The sequence below is a fragment of the Mus musculus genome, chromosome 2, assembly GCF_000001635.26.
Source record: "Mus musculus strain C57BL/6J chromosome 2, GRCm38.p6 C57BL/6J".
Classification (NCBI taxonomy): domain Eukaryota; kingdom Metazoa; phylum Chordata; class Mammalia; order Rodentia; family Muridae; genus Mus; species Mus musculus.
In genome coordinates, this window is record NC_000068.7 from 72,749,974 (window position 1) to 72,765,687 (window position 15,714).

General features: G+C 44.1%; 2 long non-coding RNA genes across 2 annotated transcripts in view; both read right to left on the minus strand.

Annotated features, from left to right (window-relative positions):
* The window catches only part of 6430710C18Rik (RIKEN cDNA 6430710C18 gene), a 67,872-nt gene that overhangs the window by 4,128 nt on the left and 48,030 nt on the right, over positions 1–15,714 (minus strand). The gene's annotated exons all lie outside the window — the stretch shown is intronic.
* Positions 12,221–13,238, minus strand: Gm46747. Its single transcript, XR_001783333.1, has 2 exons — positions 13,199–13,238; positions 12,221–12,490 (listed from the first exon to the last, which is right to left on the minus strand). It is a non-coding gene; the product is annotated as a predicted gene, 46747 (long non-coding RNA).

Sequence of the window (15,714 nt, forward strand, 5' to 3'; positions counted from 1 at the left end):
TTGTTTTGGTTTTGTTTTGGTTTTGTTTTTGAGACAGGTTTTCTCTGTGTAGCACTGGATGCCCTGGAACTCACTCTGTAGACCAGGCTGGCCTAGAACTCAGAAATAAGAAAGGCTTTTAGCTCACAGTTCAAGATACCATCCATCATGGCAGCCGTGTGAAGGCAGCAAAAGCTTGAAGCAGCCGCTCACATTATGTTTACAGTCAGAAGAGAGCAGCGAACACACACATGCTGCTGCTCAATTCCCTCTGTGTCTCTGTCTCTGTGTCTGTCTCTGTCTCTCTGTCTCTCTGTTTCTCTCCCCTTATACAGTCTCATCTACAGCTAAAATAGGCCTTCCCATATCCATCAACATAATCAAGATAATCCCTGGCAGGCTTGCTCAGGATCCCATGTGGTTCTAGATTCTGTCAACTTGACAAGTGACACAGACCAGCACAGCTCGTGACTCCTTCCCTCGCTCATGCTCAGATCTGGCGATATGGACTGAGCCATCTCACTGTCCCTTCTCTGACTCATCATCTGACCTGTCTGTCTTTCCTTATAAGGATGTTTATGAATACGCAGGGGCCATCAAGACAGCCCAGGATAATCTTAAGGATCACAAGTAGCAGCATCCGTTCCCTCTTCCAGAGCACTCTGGGGACTAGTCTCTGGGAATCATGAGTCTGTCTAGCAGACGGTCCTGTTAAACAGCTTCTCATGACCCCTTATGACCCACACTCTCCTTGGCTAAGCACATTCTCACTGTGACTCACCAGACTACGTGTCCCTCCACATCCCTCTGATCACTGTTTCTTTTCCTTCTCCTCCAGCCGTATCAGCTTCCTGCTCTTCCCAGACTGGCTTCAATAAATCGAGCAGCCACTGCATGATCTGTGCACATCACAGATGAAAAGGAGAAAGATGGTGGAGAAGGAAAGGAAAGGGGGGGGGGGAGAGGAAGATGAAGGAGGAGGAGAAGGAAGAAGCCAAAGAGAAAACAAAATAAGTCTAGGAAAATGTGTTCAACTTCATGAATTACTTCATTTAAACCATGATACAAAACAATGGCTAAAATAAAAAAGAAAGCACTAAATGTTGGCAAGGGCCTGGATCTTCACACACTGTTGGGGAGCTGGATTGTAACTCCTTATAGCTACTTTAGAAAATTGCTTAGCAGCATTTACTAAAGCTGAACATATCCATATCCTAGGTTCCAGGAAGATCATATTATATCGTATTTGTTATTTGTTATGTGTTACCCCCATTTCTCACCAACTGCAAGTGCCTGACGGGAAAGTATTGTCTGGTATCCAGCTGAATCCTAGAATGATAGCTAACGTACAGCAGGTGCTCAAAAAATATTTTTGATGAGTGAGTGAGGGCACCTAAGAGAGCCATTCACGGGTCACAGCTGTGACCTCTGGCTTCACCCGCCACCCGAGCATTCTGTACAGTATTAAGACACAGAAGCCCCTCCTTGTTCTTCCAATGGTGGGGAAGGTTTATTCTCCAGTCTTTGTCACTTTGTCTAAAAAAACAAAATGATTCCTGTGTCCTCTGCCTGTGTTATCCATTCCCTGAGGTTCAAAGGATGGCATCTTCCCAGTCCCCTCCCCTCTGACCTAACTTAACACAACCAAAATCCTGGTAATATTAGGCAACAGCTAAGGGTGTCTCCCATTGATCCTCAGTAAATCGCCAACAGAGTCCTATGAGATCAGTTCTATTTTTAACTACATTTGGCAGAGGAGGAAATGAAGGCACAGACACACAAAAGACTAGTCTGAACTCACAGAGCCAGAATGTAAGGTAAAATGAGCCTTGTTCACACCAACTCTGACCATCCCACCCCACCCCACCCCACCCCACCCCACCCCACCCCACCCCACCAGTCAGTAGCAATCATGGAAGAAGAAAAGGCAATGCCAGCTTGCTGCGTGGTGAGTATTAGGCTCTGTTCTAAGCACTTAATAGCTAACATCTTTTGGGACTCATACAATACCCAGGATTTGGTTTTATAGGGATTTTGTTGTTTGAGACAGTTTCATGGTGAAGCTCAGGCTGGCCTCAAACTCAAAATCCACCCCCCCCGCCCCCCCCATCCCCCAGGTTCCTGAGTACTAACTAGGACTGTAGGTATATGTCACCACGTGTCAGATTATACTCTTTTTGATAGAGGTGAAGGATCTGCTGTAGAAAAATGTTAAGTATTGTACAAGCTCACAAAGTTCTTGAGTGGTGAAGTCAGCCTCCAAACGAACCTTCTGCCTCTGGATCCCAGACCCCACTATCTCTGTGAGAAGTAGCCTTTGCCTGTGGAGGGCTGGGCACCCAGAGAGAGCGTATGGGGTGCATTGAGAATGCCTGAACACCCCTGATTCCAGTTTGTAGTTATGGTTTTGACTCCATCTGGGACACTATGCTATATCAGCTCAGTATTTTACTCCACATTAACAGAGATTATAGTCTTTAAGGGCCTTTGAGTCTCTACAACCACTAAGATAGCTATCTTTTCTGCCTTTTAAAAAGAAAGGATTCAGACCAGAGCAGAGAGTCTGGTTCAAACTCACGGAGAATCAAAAGAGAGGACCTGTTTCCATCCTTGCCGTCACTCTGCCCTGACTCCACAAAACTCCTGCCAAGATTGCTCAGCGGGGAAAGCAGTGGATTTCCAGTCTAAACTCATGGGCCTTTGCCGTTCTCAAGGAGAGAGATCTACTTCCTGTTCACATCCCTGTACTCAGGAAGAGGCCACAGCCCATTTCCCTGGGGTTTCTGAGAAGACAATACATAGTGTAGGCAGCACCTGGTCCAGTAAGCCCAGCTGACAGGTTCCAGCCAAAGCTTACTCCTTGCAGTCAGACCTGTTTGAAGTTTACTGCAGGGTCATGGATAAGATAAGGAGTTTTAAAATAAATGCGATGAAAGGTAGGGATCAAAGGTCACACCTGTCACCTGCTAAGAAGGCGATTGTCAACAAAGTCTGTGAAGACAGACACAGATAAACTTCCTGGCAAACATCCCAGAAAGCAAAAGGCCCCTTGCCAACAATTTCTCATGAAATCTCAATTCCTGGAATCACCAACACTATCAAATTACTTCTGTGTGGTAAAATGTAGTGAGCCTTTATGAGAAGGAATAGCAAGCCCTGGCTGCTGCAGATATGCCAACGAAAGCAGGGACATCTTGATAAGACTGTTTGGGGTATATAACACACACACTGCGATTAATGGATGGAGAGATGCTCTAATTTAAACGCTTTTCAATATAAAACATGGTACAACGAAACACCATGATCAAAAAACAAATTAGAGAGGAGAGGGCTTATTTGGCTCACATTTCCACATTGTAGTCTATCAATGAAGGAAGCCAGGACAGGAACTCAAGCAAGAGGCAAGAGCTGAAGCAAAAGCCATAGATGGGTGCTGCTTACTGACTTGCTCTGCCTGGCTTGCTCAGCTTGCTTTCTTATAGAATCCAGGACTAAAAGCCCAAAGGTGGCACCACCCACAATGGGCTGGGCCTTCCCCTACCAATCACTAATTTAGAAAATGCTCTACAGTCTGACCCACAGCCTGACCTTATGGAGACATTTTCTCAATCGAGGTTCCCTCCTTTCAGATGTCTCTATACAGTTTCAAACTGATGTAAAACTGGCCGGGACAGATGCAGTGTGCCTATTGCTAAAGAATTTGTTACTTTGTGAACCTGTGGAGCTCAGTCAAGGTTCAAGGGGTGCTCATTTTCATGCTTAGCACCCCACCTTTGCCGCCATGTCTCTCCTTTAAGTGCATATGCTAGGAACAGCTAGTTGATGTGGTATTTTTATTGTCATTATTTTGTAATTGAAAAATAAATAATTCTGAACATAATGGTGATAGAATAGATTTTTTTTCCCCTTCAAAACTCTTCAGAATAAACAAGCCACACCACACGGGTAGCTATGCATGGCCCTTTCTCCTAGTATTGCACAGACGTAGCCTTCTTGAGAAGGCTTCTTATCATACTGGACTCTGGTCCAAAGGATGAGGCCTTATGTTTTTTATCACTTCACTTATTTGGGAAGGGTGTGCTTAGGTGACACAGAGAAAGTACAGAGGTCAGAGGACTGCTTGCTGCAGCGGGTTCTCTCCCTCCACCTTGTCAGCCCCAGCGACAGAACTCAGGTCATCAGACTTGGCAGCAAGTGTCTGTACCTGCTGAGCCATCTCACTAGCCCTACCTATGCCCTACTTTCAATGACATCATAGCTATTAGTGTTGAAGCAACTTCAAAGACAAGCGCTTAAAAATCAGATGAGCTGGGAAGACTTAAACGTTTATTCTGTCTCTGTTACATGAGCTGTATTTCAAAGCAACCCATTGACAACGGATGAGGGGAAACTTGTCTGTAAGGTTCCAGATAATAAAAATAAAGGGAAGAGCAAGTCGTAAAAATGCCGCGTCGTCACCCTCGTGTGATAGCTGCTAAGGCAGTGAGCATCCACGGGAGCTGAGACAGGAACAGATAAAGAAGAGGTGTTCTCGGTACTCTCTCTAGTCCTGAGAGTGAAATCAGTGTCCTACTGGAAGGATCATCTCCAGCTGGACTCATTGATAAGCCTTGGCATCACTAAACTCGGATAAAGCCTACATTTCCTACTTCCTGGTATGATAGAACATGAAGAAAAGTCAAATGTCGCACCTCCATAAGTTAAAGCCTTCATAATTAAAACATAAGAGATCCCATATTGAACACCAGCTAAAACCAGAACCTGGAGCATCGAAAGAATAAGACTCTTTTGGGAGAAGCCTGCCTGTCACCACACTAAGCATATCAGGCAGGGGAAGAGACCTAGAGGCCTGCCAGCTGCATAGCCAGCCTTCAATGGAAGCCATCACAGGCCCAAAAGAGTGGCGGAAAGACAGGAAGGAGAAAAGAGCAGAACAGTTTGAGCATTGTAAAGAGAGGCAGGACTGGAGACACGAGGCTGGAGAGGAACAGTCCTCCTGCCCTGCCACCTGAGGTCATGGTGAAGTCCCAGCCTGTGCTGCCATTGAGGGCCATGTCTGGGTTCATGGCCCTGCAGTAGCAGGGGTCTGTGTCAATATCCATGGCCCATATTACCACTAAAGACTGTGTGGAAGTCTCTGGGCCCGACTGCTGCCTGGGCCATGTTGAGGCCCAAGGGCTGTGCAGTGTTGGCCCCTTCCCTCACTGTCTGCAGCACTTTCCCAAGTGAGAGTGGGCTCTGCACTCCACCTGGGCAGCACAGTAGAGCTGGCCCTGGTGGCATGGGTTTGGGTGAGCCTCCCTGAATGCATGAGATTGAGCATGCTAACCCTGAACCTTGGAGGCTGCAGCATTTGGTGAGCTGGCCAGGGCAATGCTGGAGAGCTTGCTCTGGTGGTGAGGTTACAGTAGAGCTGTCTGGCTGACCAACTCAGCTACCACCGAAGCCCAGATCCAGGGCTTTGAGTTGGTCCACTGCAGCATCTGCCTTATCTATAAATTGCTGGAGGATATAAAAGGGCTAGTCCCTCAGATCCAAAGCTGCAGGATCTCCAAGACACGGGGCAACAACAGGATATCAGAAAGGAGTCCCAGTGAGGGTGCAGTATCAATAATGTAGCAGAAGCCAGAGGCCTCACACCAGACCAATGACTCATTGAAATAAACATTTGCAAGATGTGTGAACAAAAGGGTAATGGTGGGTCACACTATGACACACTATAGTTTCCAGGACAAGATATTTTTCATGTTTTGTTTATTTTTGTTTTTTATTTTCCCTTGAGAAGGAGGTTACAAGGATAAGGGCTGATACATGAGTGGGATTGGGATCCTTGATGTACAACTCACAAAGAATCAATAAAAAAAAAAAAAAAAGAAAGAAAAAGTCTCTTGAGATGAACAGCATGAATCAAAGGGGACTGGATGAGAACTGTTTTAGGGTGTGTGTGTGTGTGTTTGTGTGTGTGTGTGTGTCCATACATGCGGATGCTAGAGGGTAACCTCAGATATTGTTTCTCAGGAGCCATCCACCTCACTTGTTTCACAGGCCTGAAGCTCTCCGGTTAGGATGAGCTGGATGGTCGGCCAGCACCAGGGATGCCCCTGTCTCTAACCACGGCCTGCATGACAGATGTGTTCCACTGTGCTTGACTACTTGACATGAGTCCTGGGGGCTGAACTCAGGTCCCCATGCTTGTGAGGCAAGCCCTTTACCAACTCAGCTATCTCCCCATCCTTCCAGTCACTTTGGATTTGAAGATGCCAGGTGTGCAAACAGGTGACACATGAACCTCTTTGGGATTTCAGGGTGAACAAACAACCAAAACAACTGGGAGGGCAACTTGGAATGTTTAATGTGGACAGGGCATTTTAAACAAAGCTAAGGAACTGTTTTCAGGGTATGTTACAGTTTGATTATGAAATAACACTTAGAGGTCCCCAGGTAGGAATCTAAATGAGGTAGGGCCTAGTTGCATGCAGTGGGTCATTATAGGTGGGGCCTAGCTGCAGGAAGTGGATAATTGGAGACTATATTTTTGGGAACTGTGCCTTATTCTTGATATCTCTCCTACCTGCTCTGCCTTGCCTCCCTCCATCCCACATCTCCCATGAGGTAAGTGTACCCATCGACATGGTATCCTGTCTCATCTCAGGTCCAGAAGTTCAAATCCAAATGACCATGGACTTGGACATTTGTCACAATGATAAGAAGCCTTGCTGACGCAAAGTGCCATGAGGGCACTGTGGTGATCTAAGAAAAATGTGTCAGCTGAGTCGAGTCACACCTGAAGGATTCCAGGGTAAAGTCAGTGTTTGAAATTCACTATATACATCTTCAACAAAAGACAAGGCTGGTAGTCACACATAGCAAAATAAGAAAAACTGTGAAGTGATGAATATGTGGAGATTTGCCGTTTTTTGCTCTTCCTGAGTGAATATTTGAACTTTTTATAATAAATAGATTTTAAATTGAACTAAATTCCACTTTGCTTTCTTGGAATTGAAGAAATAAATGACGCTGGAGAAAAACCTTTAAAATCCAGCGGGAAAGCTCATTCTTAAAGCCAACTCCACTGCTGACCCCGAAACTCCACTTTCAAAGGATCTTTTCTGCCTTTGAAGTTTATTAATGATATGAACACTACTAAAAATGGAATTGTAAAATTTATAGCTCATCCTGGGCTATATACCTTTTGTCTCAGAGTTTCTATAAAGAATCATTGTCCTCTCTAGTTGGCTAGCCATAGTCGGGAAAATGGAAAATGCACATTGACTGAGCCATTAGCAAAAAAAAAAAAAAATCTAAAATCATATTCAATTCTCATCCCACCCCCCCCCCCCAAATGAGCTATAAGGTTCTCTGAATGTTTAATGCTTCCCACCTATCAGGGACTAAGAGTTATAAATATACCTGCAGTAACGTACAAATTTTAAAGTGGAGCTAAGAATAGTGGGTGAGCTAGTTGATCAGTTAAATTATTATATGGTGTTTGAGAAGGGACACATGGAAAGCGTTGCAAAATTTTTACTTTATGAAATATGTAAAATATGCAACAGCTTTGACTTCATCAGATAAATACACATTGGTTATGGGTCTTAGCTAGATCTAATTGCAAATAGACCTCTCTGACCCAGGCAGTGGGGACCTGTGTTGTTCTTCGTATTAGGAAGGAACTAGATTCCTCACACAAGAGGGACCTGATTCAACTACATGTGCTTGTACACACCTCTAACCCCAACATCCAAGAGGCAGAGGCAGGAAGATCAGGAGTACAGAGTCGTCCTTGGCTACATAGGAAGTCTGAGGTCAGTCTGAGCTACTTAGTGGCGCATACCTCAGAAGACTGAGGCAGGATGATTATGGGTTAAAGGCTTGCCTGGGTTACACAGTGAGGCCCTACCTTAAACAAGAAAGAATTGCTCATATCCCATTAATTCTTAGTTTATCCCTGAAACTACAATAAAAATAACAGGTATGTATTCTATAAAAACACCACAAACTCAGGAATAAGGGTATGATAGATCATGTCTTTTGTATTGTTTACAAGAAATTCTTTATACAAATTGAAAAGAAAACAAAACTACAACTACTTTACTTTACAAAATAATAGCTGCTTTAGTCAGCGTTTCTGTTCCTGCACAAAAACACCATGGCCAAGAAACAAGTTGGGAAGGAAAGGATTTATTTAGCTTATATTTCCACATTGCTGTTTATCACCAAAGGAAGTCAGGACTGGAACTCAAGCAGGTCAGGAAGCAGGAGCTGATGCAGAGGCCATGGAGGGATGTTCCTTACTGGCTTGCTTCCCCTGCCTTGCTCAGCTTGCTTTCTTATAGAACCCAAGACTACCAGCCCATGGATGGCACCACCCACAAGGGGCCTTTCCCCTTGATCACTAATTGAGAAAATGCCTTACAGTTGTATCTCATGGAGGATTTCCTCAACTGAAGCTCCTTTCTCTGTGATAACTCCGGTTCACGTCAAGTTGACACATTAAACCAGCCAGTACAGTTCCTAAGTCAATCCAGGCCGTGTGTAGTACCTGATAACCTAAGTGTAATTGCTCTACTCTGCTACAGATCTGCCCATGTGGCTACCGAAGGAGTGGGAGGTGGCAGTAGCCACTGAGGACCATAGCACCAGACTCTTACTACCATTGCTCAGGTTTAACCATGGGCTCTCAGAGAAGGAAGTCATTTAGACTCATCAGTTTCTATTTGATTATGATTCTTTTGGCACAAGTATTCAAGACCCACTCAAGCAAGCCAGTGGTGAGACAGGGGTAAACCACAAAAAACAATTTAGATAAACAGACAGAAAAATGGAGACAGGCCAAGACTAAAAATAAATACTTGTCCAGAACCAAGGTGGATCCTTTACTGGTAGCACAGAACCTTCTAGGAGCAAGGGTGTATGTTTGTTTTTGTGGTTTTGTTGTTGTTGTCATTGTTGTTGTTGTTTGCCAGGATCTCACTATATAGCTTTGGTTAGCCTGGAGCTCACAACAGGTTGGCCTTGAACTCAGAGAGATCTGCCTGCCTCTGCTTCCTAAATGTTGGGATTAAAAGTGTGTGCTACCACGTCCAGCTAGATTATATGTCTTGATACCACAGAATCTCTTGCGGCACCATGCCCAGCCTGGTATCCTTCTCTATACAGAATCAAGCATGGCCACTCCCACAGCTTCTGAATTTGCATGCCTTTAATTAAAGTAACTCTCTCAGGATTGATTCCAAGTTCCCAAGGGAAAAATTAAAACACTGAGAATAATGCAGCTCCAGCTTAGCATCTGTTCCTGATCTAATTGACCATACTGCTCAACTCATTGACCAAAATGTGCTGGATTGAAGGGTAAGAGCTATCCTTACAGGAAGCTATCCTCAGGCCTGCACAGGCAACCCTGAGTGTGCCACAGCCATCCACTCCTGTGCAAATAAGCATATGTTGAAAGTAATGCTCTGGTAGGCTATTGTAATAAATTCACAATAAAGCAAAAATGGCAAAATTGACATAGAAAAATTAGTAGTTTCTCTATTTACTAATGATGAACTTGTAATTTACAGTGGCTTAAAAGGGAGCAGATCTCCTGAGATGGTTCAGTGCCTAAAGCACTAGCTATGCATACCAATCTCATGAGGTCTGGGCTTCAGACCCTTCCCCCAATCCATATAAAGGTCAGGTGGGTGTGGCAGCACACTTATGATTCCATAGTTCAGGAGGCAGAAGCAGGTTCCTTGGGGGCAAACTGGCTATCTAGACAATTGGGGAATTTGAGGTTTAATTGAAAGACCCTTCAAGGATGAATAAGGTAGAGAGTGATGGAAGAAGACATTTTGTATCAATCTCTACCCTCTGAATGCACATGCATGTGCAAGCACACACACACACACACACACACACACACACACACACACTAGGAAAAAGCCTTTAAAAGGAGGGAAAATGTCTCTGCAATGACTTTAAGACACTTAAGAAAGATATTTCAGGAAGATTCTTGAAGGTGGAAAGATACATCCCATACTCACCTATTGAAAGAATTAACATTATGAAAATGGCTATAAACCGAAAAATAATATACAGAGTCAATATAGTCCCCGTCAAAATTCCAATGACATTCTTAATAGATTTGTGAAGATAACCCTGATATTTGCACAGAAACACCGAAGTCATCCCAGTAGCCAAAGCAATTCTAAGTAGGAAGAACCAACTGAAGGCATCACAGGTATAAATTATACTCCAGAGCCACAATCACACAAACAGCATGGCTTCGGCACAAAACAACAGATGCATGGAACAATGGAACAGATTGAAGGACTCAGAAGTAAGTCCATGCAGCTACAGCTTGGTTTTTTTTTTTTTCTTTACAAAGCTGTCAAAACAGCTTTAGAATAAAGATAGCCTTTTCAATCAATTGTGTTCTGTAAACAGGATATCCAACAGCTAAGAGTGAAACTGGGTCTATACTCTAAGTGAAAATCAATTCAAAATGAGTTAAAGACCTTGCTATTAGCCCTGAAATTCTGAGACATTTAGAGATAACCATAAATCAGACACTTCAAGACAGAGGAACAGGCAAGGAGTTTCTGAAAAAGACTTCAACAGCACAGGAGACATCCTAGAATTTGAAATTACAAACGTGTGTACCATATAAGAAATGATCATCAAACTGAAAAGACAGCCTACAGTGTGGGAAAACAAATGCCATCCATCTACCCAATGGAAATCTAGTGATATCTACATCTACATAGCTCTAAACATCAAATAACAAAGAAACCCAACCAATCAAACAAACAAACAAACACAAGCTAACAAATGGAAAAAATGTTTGAAAAAAGTATTCACGCTTAGCCATCAGGAAAATGCAAATTGAAGTAGCATTGAGATTCCATCTCCCCCACTCAGAGTGCCTGCCATCAAGAAAATAAACCACAATCAATGCTCGGGAGGGCTTCGTAAATATTGTGTCTATGCTGCATTCACTGCTGGTGAGGACAGAAACCTGTGTAGCCACATGGAAATCAGAATGGAGGTTCCTCAAAGGCTAAAAATAGAACTCCCATATGACCCAGCTATACCATTCCTGGGTATATATCCAAAACAAAAAAACAAAACAAAACAAACAAACAAACAAAAAAACAAAAAAAAAACCTATAAGTCAGCATACGACGGAGATGTTTGTACATTCATGTCAACTGCTGCTCTGTTCTCCACAGGAAGAGATGGAACAAGCCCAGGGGGTTCATCAATAGGTAAGTGAATGGTTTAGCTATAAAGGAGAATAAATTTGTGACATTTGTAGAAAAATAGAGAGAACTATAGATCACTGTGTTATGCAAAATAAACCAAACTTAGAAAGGGAAATATTATTTTCTTTCCTATATGGACTCTATATTTAAGTGTATATACAAATATACATAGGATATGAATCTAGAAAGGAGACTGAGGCAGAAGGAAAAAAGCTGGAAAGGGGCAACAGAATCAAACAAGAGAGGATGACTGAGTCTGTGACAAGAAAGCAGAAGAAGGAACTCTTTGTGTGGAGGAAGGACTAGTAATTAGGGGCCAGGTAAACAGGTGAGGGCAGTGTGGGAGAGAATAAGAGCAGATATGTAAATATGTGTATGAAAACTCATCACTTTGCATGCCAAGAAGAATTAATTTAAAAATCATTTTAAGAAGTAGAGTGTCTTGAGGGCTGTCTCATTAGACAGGACTGCTTGCTCTTCTTCCAGAAGACCCGAGATTGGTTCCCAGCACTCACGTCAGGTGGCACATCACTATCTGTAATGCCAGCTCCAGTGGATCTGATACCCACTTCTGGCCTCTGTGGGCATCCTCACCCTCAGGCACATGCACACACATGTGCACACACACACACACACATGTGCACACACATGCACACATGGATGCATGCACACACAGTTAAAAAGAAGAATTATGAAGGACTTCCCCTACAGTTTCTTGCATGGCTTTCGGTGGAGTACAAGATAAATAACTCTGAAATTCTGATATCAGGGAGAACAGTTTGGCCAGAAGACCATCCTCCTCCCCTGAAAGATTGAACCCAGATTTCTGACAGGAATCACTTTTCCTTAACCTCCTTCACTTCTGTGACTTGCTGTATAGAGAGTCCTGCATAGTGGTGTTAACCGCTATCCATCAGCGTTGCCTGTATATAGTGTCGTGGTCTGTAGATGTTTCCCATTTCAAGGATGCAGAATGGAAAAGTGGGAGAATGAGATAGAGCATCAGGGCTTGTAATGGTGACATCGAATTCTCTGACAAGTGAACAGCACAGGATTTCAGTGATTTGGGACATCACATCTACCCACTCGATGGATTACAGGAAGCTGAAGCATCCTTCAGAAGGGGGCTCTGCCCTGGAGTTAGATGCAGCAGGTTTTACGAATCTACTCTCCTTCCAGCCAGAAGCATGTGGGTAGATGTAGTGGTCCAGTTTCCTGTACTGTGAAGATCCAGTGGGTGCCCAGGTCTTGAGAATTTTGGAGATCTGAGAAAGAATGGAAACCGTAGGTGGAAAGGGTTCAAACCAATGAAACATCCCATGTCTAATGACTCTTGACCACGGGAGGGCATGCGTGATATTGAGACTCTTCTTTCCTGTGAATCACACACATCCTTTTCTCCGTTTGTTGTCTAGACTGGTATGCCACTGCCTTTCAGGGATCTCCCAGTGTGTATCTGGGTGCGCCTGGAATCCTTTTATCTCTAGTAATCAACAGTAGGCCCCACGGCTCCCTTACTCCATGGAAGATGCAGAGAGGGAAACCAGCTAAATTGGCAAAGGCCAATCCTTACAAAGTGCATATTTAACAGCCATTTGCATTTTTCTAATTTTGGGTTCCTGCTCCAGTAATCACATAGGACACTCTTGACATCTTGGCAACCTGCACCCGTGTTCATGCGTGAAGGTATTTAGTCCCAGGTTGACTAATCCACTTGTCTAAATTACATGTCAGGTGACCGTGGGATTGGCTTCTTGTATTCATTTTAGTGCAACTACGCAGGACCTTTTAACATCTCCAGTTACACAAAGCACATGTAGTATAAATCGGCTGACTTTCTGCACAAGCTCTTGGCTCCATCTCCGGAGAACTTCTCGGTAAGAAATAGAAGCTCGGTAAGAAAATGGGAGCTCAATATGCAAGACCCTTTCCTCTCCACTGGACTTGAAATAGAAGAAACAAGGAAGTCTAACCTGGCCTGCTCTCTGTGCTCAGGCACACCAGAACCTGTAAGAAAAGGAAGGAAGCCGAGAGGAAAAAGTCACACGAATAACACATTCTCCATCGGACTGTAATGTGGTTTCAGATCTAGCCACAAAAGTAGGTCCCCATCTGTTTTTAGATATCCCAATTTCCTTCTCTAAGGAAGGAAGCAGCTTGGGTAATGGATAAAGATGCAAATATCAGTGGATGGGTTAAGGTTGCCTTTTGGGTTTTTTGCTTTTGTTTTTGTTTTGTTTTGTTTTGTTTTGTTTTTTTAAGGATGAGTCAGGTAGCATTCTGGGCTCTTTTTCACAACAGGCTGTGCATCCAATACATTAGATCAGAACTGAGAGACTGTCGAGAGTTCAGGCAGACTGGCATCTCTGAAGGCTTCCAGGACTGGCAACCTAGACCAGGGCTAGGAAGTGAAAGTGCTACCGTGCAAGAAAAAAAAGGGCAACTCCCTGTAAGTAACTCATCATTAGCAGAAGTGCCCCAGGCTTCAGCCACTAGGTGGCCTATTTTTTTTTTTTTACTCTGGTTTTAAAATAGCCTTAAATGGATTAATTACTTATTTCAACTCTGGCCTCCGTAGACGCTAAACATCTAGATTACTAACTCTTTGAGACTCGGGAACTACTAGGTTGCTCCAGCTTTCCTGGAACTCACTGTGGAGAGTAGACTAGCCTGGGACTCACAGAGATGTGCCTGCCTCTGCCTCCCAAATGCTGGGGATAAAGGTGTGCACACCACCTCTAGCTCAATCCTGTCTTCTCTTTACAGAGGGTGGGAAGCAGAGAGTTATGGAAAATTGAGGTGGTGGGGGGAGTGTTACAGGGCTTTCCCATTCGGGAGAGCAATATATTGGAGGAAAACCCAGGCAATGTGATCAGAAAGCAATCAAGGCTATTCTTAATACAGAGGAGCTGCAGGCACACCTGGGATGATCAAGTCCAGACACTAAGTGAAAACAACAAAAGGAGCTAGGAACCAAGAATAGGAGGCAGGACAATCAGTTATGGATGCAATTGGGTTTGGGGAATGAGCAATGGGTACAGGCCTGGAAGATTCCAGTGTAGTGGTCATCTAGTGTCCTCAGGAACTGCCCAAAGTCTGATTTTCTCGTGGGACCCAACCTTACCAAATCTGTGTTGTTCCCTCCTCTGAAGGTGCCTTCTCATTTTTCCTTCTGAGGACCCACATCAGTCAGCACCTAGCTCTGTCAGCTGATCTACGGTGAACCTGACACCGTTTTCTAATGCGCTAGCATCACCGTTATCTTATTCTCATTGAGAATCTTGGTTCTCCATCCACCTCCCACTGCTCCACACCCTAGCCCGTCAAACTGAACTATTCCATGCCAAGGGCTTTCCACTTTGAAACCCCAGCATGCAATCGTGTCCATGGCACATGAAGACTCTCGATAATAAAGTAATAAGTAGACGTGAGATATGGAGCACGGACATGTCTAATTTAACTCTTCCCCCAAATGGCAGTAAAGCTCCAACAGGATTTTTTTTTTTTTTTAAAAGCAAACAGTTTGACAAAAGCATGCAGGCATACAAAGAGGAAAAGTAAGGTGGAGACAGTGGGAAGAAAACTTGGGAAGCTGGTAAACAAGTGGGAAAATGATACCTGACCCCGGCAGACCTGGAAAGCCTTCACCCACCAAAGGATACTAAAAGAAGGGGACCAATCTGATGCCCTTGACATCATAATCATTCTAGTCTCATGCCACCCCATCCCCTGGAAGGCAGAGTGAGCTGGTGAGAGGGAAGGAAAGGCTGTTAGGTCCCTGTGTCTCTTCTTTAGTATAGACAACAGGGCCAACTGCCCTGCCAGCCACATAACTGAAGGGCTACTCTTTAGATAGAGTGATAAAAGAGCTCTGGATTTGATAGCCCCAGGCACAGCGGAAGGTGTGTCTATCAGATGAGCGCAGCAAGTGCAGATCTCCACGCTTCCTGGTCTGGTCTCCAGCCTGCTGGCTTGCCGTATACTCTCTGTGGGAGGAGACAGAAGGATCTTCTCTGTGAATCTTAAGGGCCAAGAGAAAGTCCTTCAAAGGCAGGCTGTTTGGTATTGGCGTGTAGTTTACATGCCTTTACATCAGCTCCCCCACCCCTCCAATCTGCCCATGTATGTAATGAAAGGCCCATATCTTCTCAAAGTATAGAACTGTTGTCCTGCTTCTATGTATATTAAACCTACTATCGGAAATGCAAGAGTGTCAAAAGTATGTGTACACTGATAGTATCTAGGGGCACATGGGGGGCATTATTTTACACACTGTCAATGATACTTGCTTCTAATTGTAGAGAACCATGTTGTCTCTCTGGCCTCCCAAGCCTGAGGCCCTGACTGGAGTATCTGGGCTTTAGCTCAATAAGACCCCTTTTACCACACCCAGGCAGTAACAGCTTAGGCAGCTGCCAGGAAAACAACATCCACATCTATAACGTGACTAATGAGCCATCACCAATACCACCGAGAAATTAAGGTACTG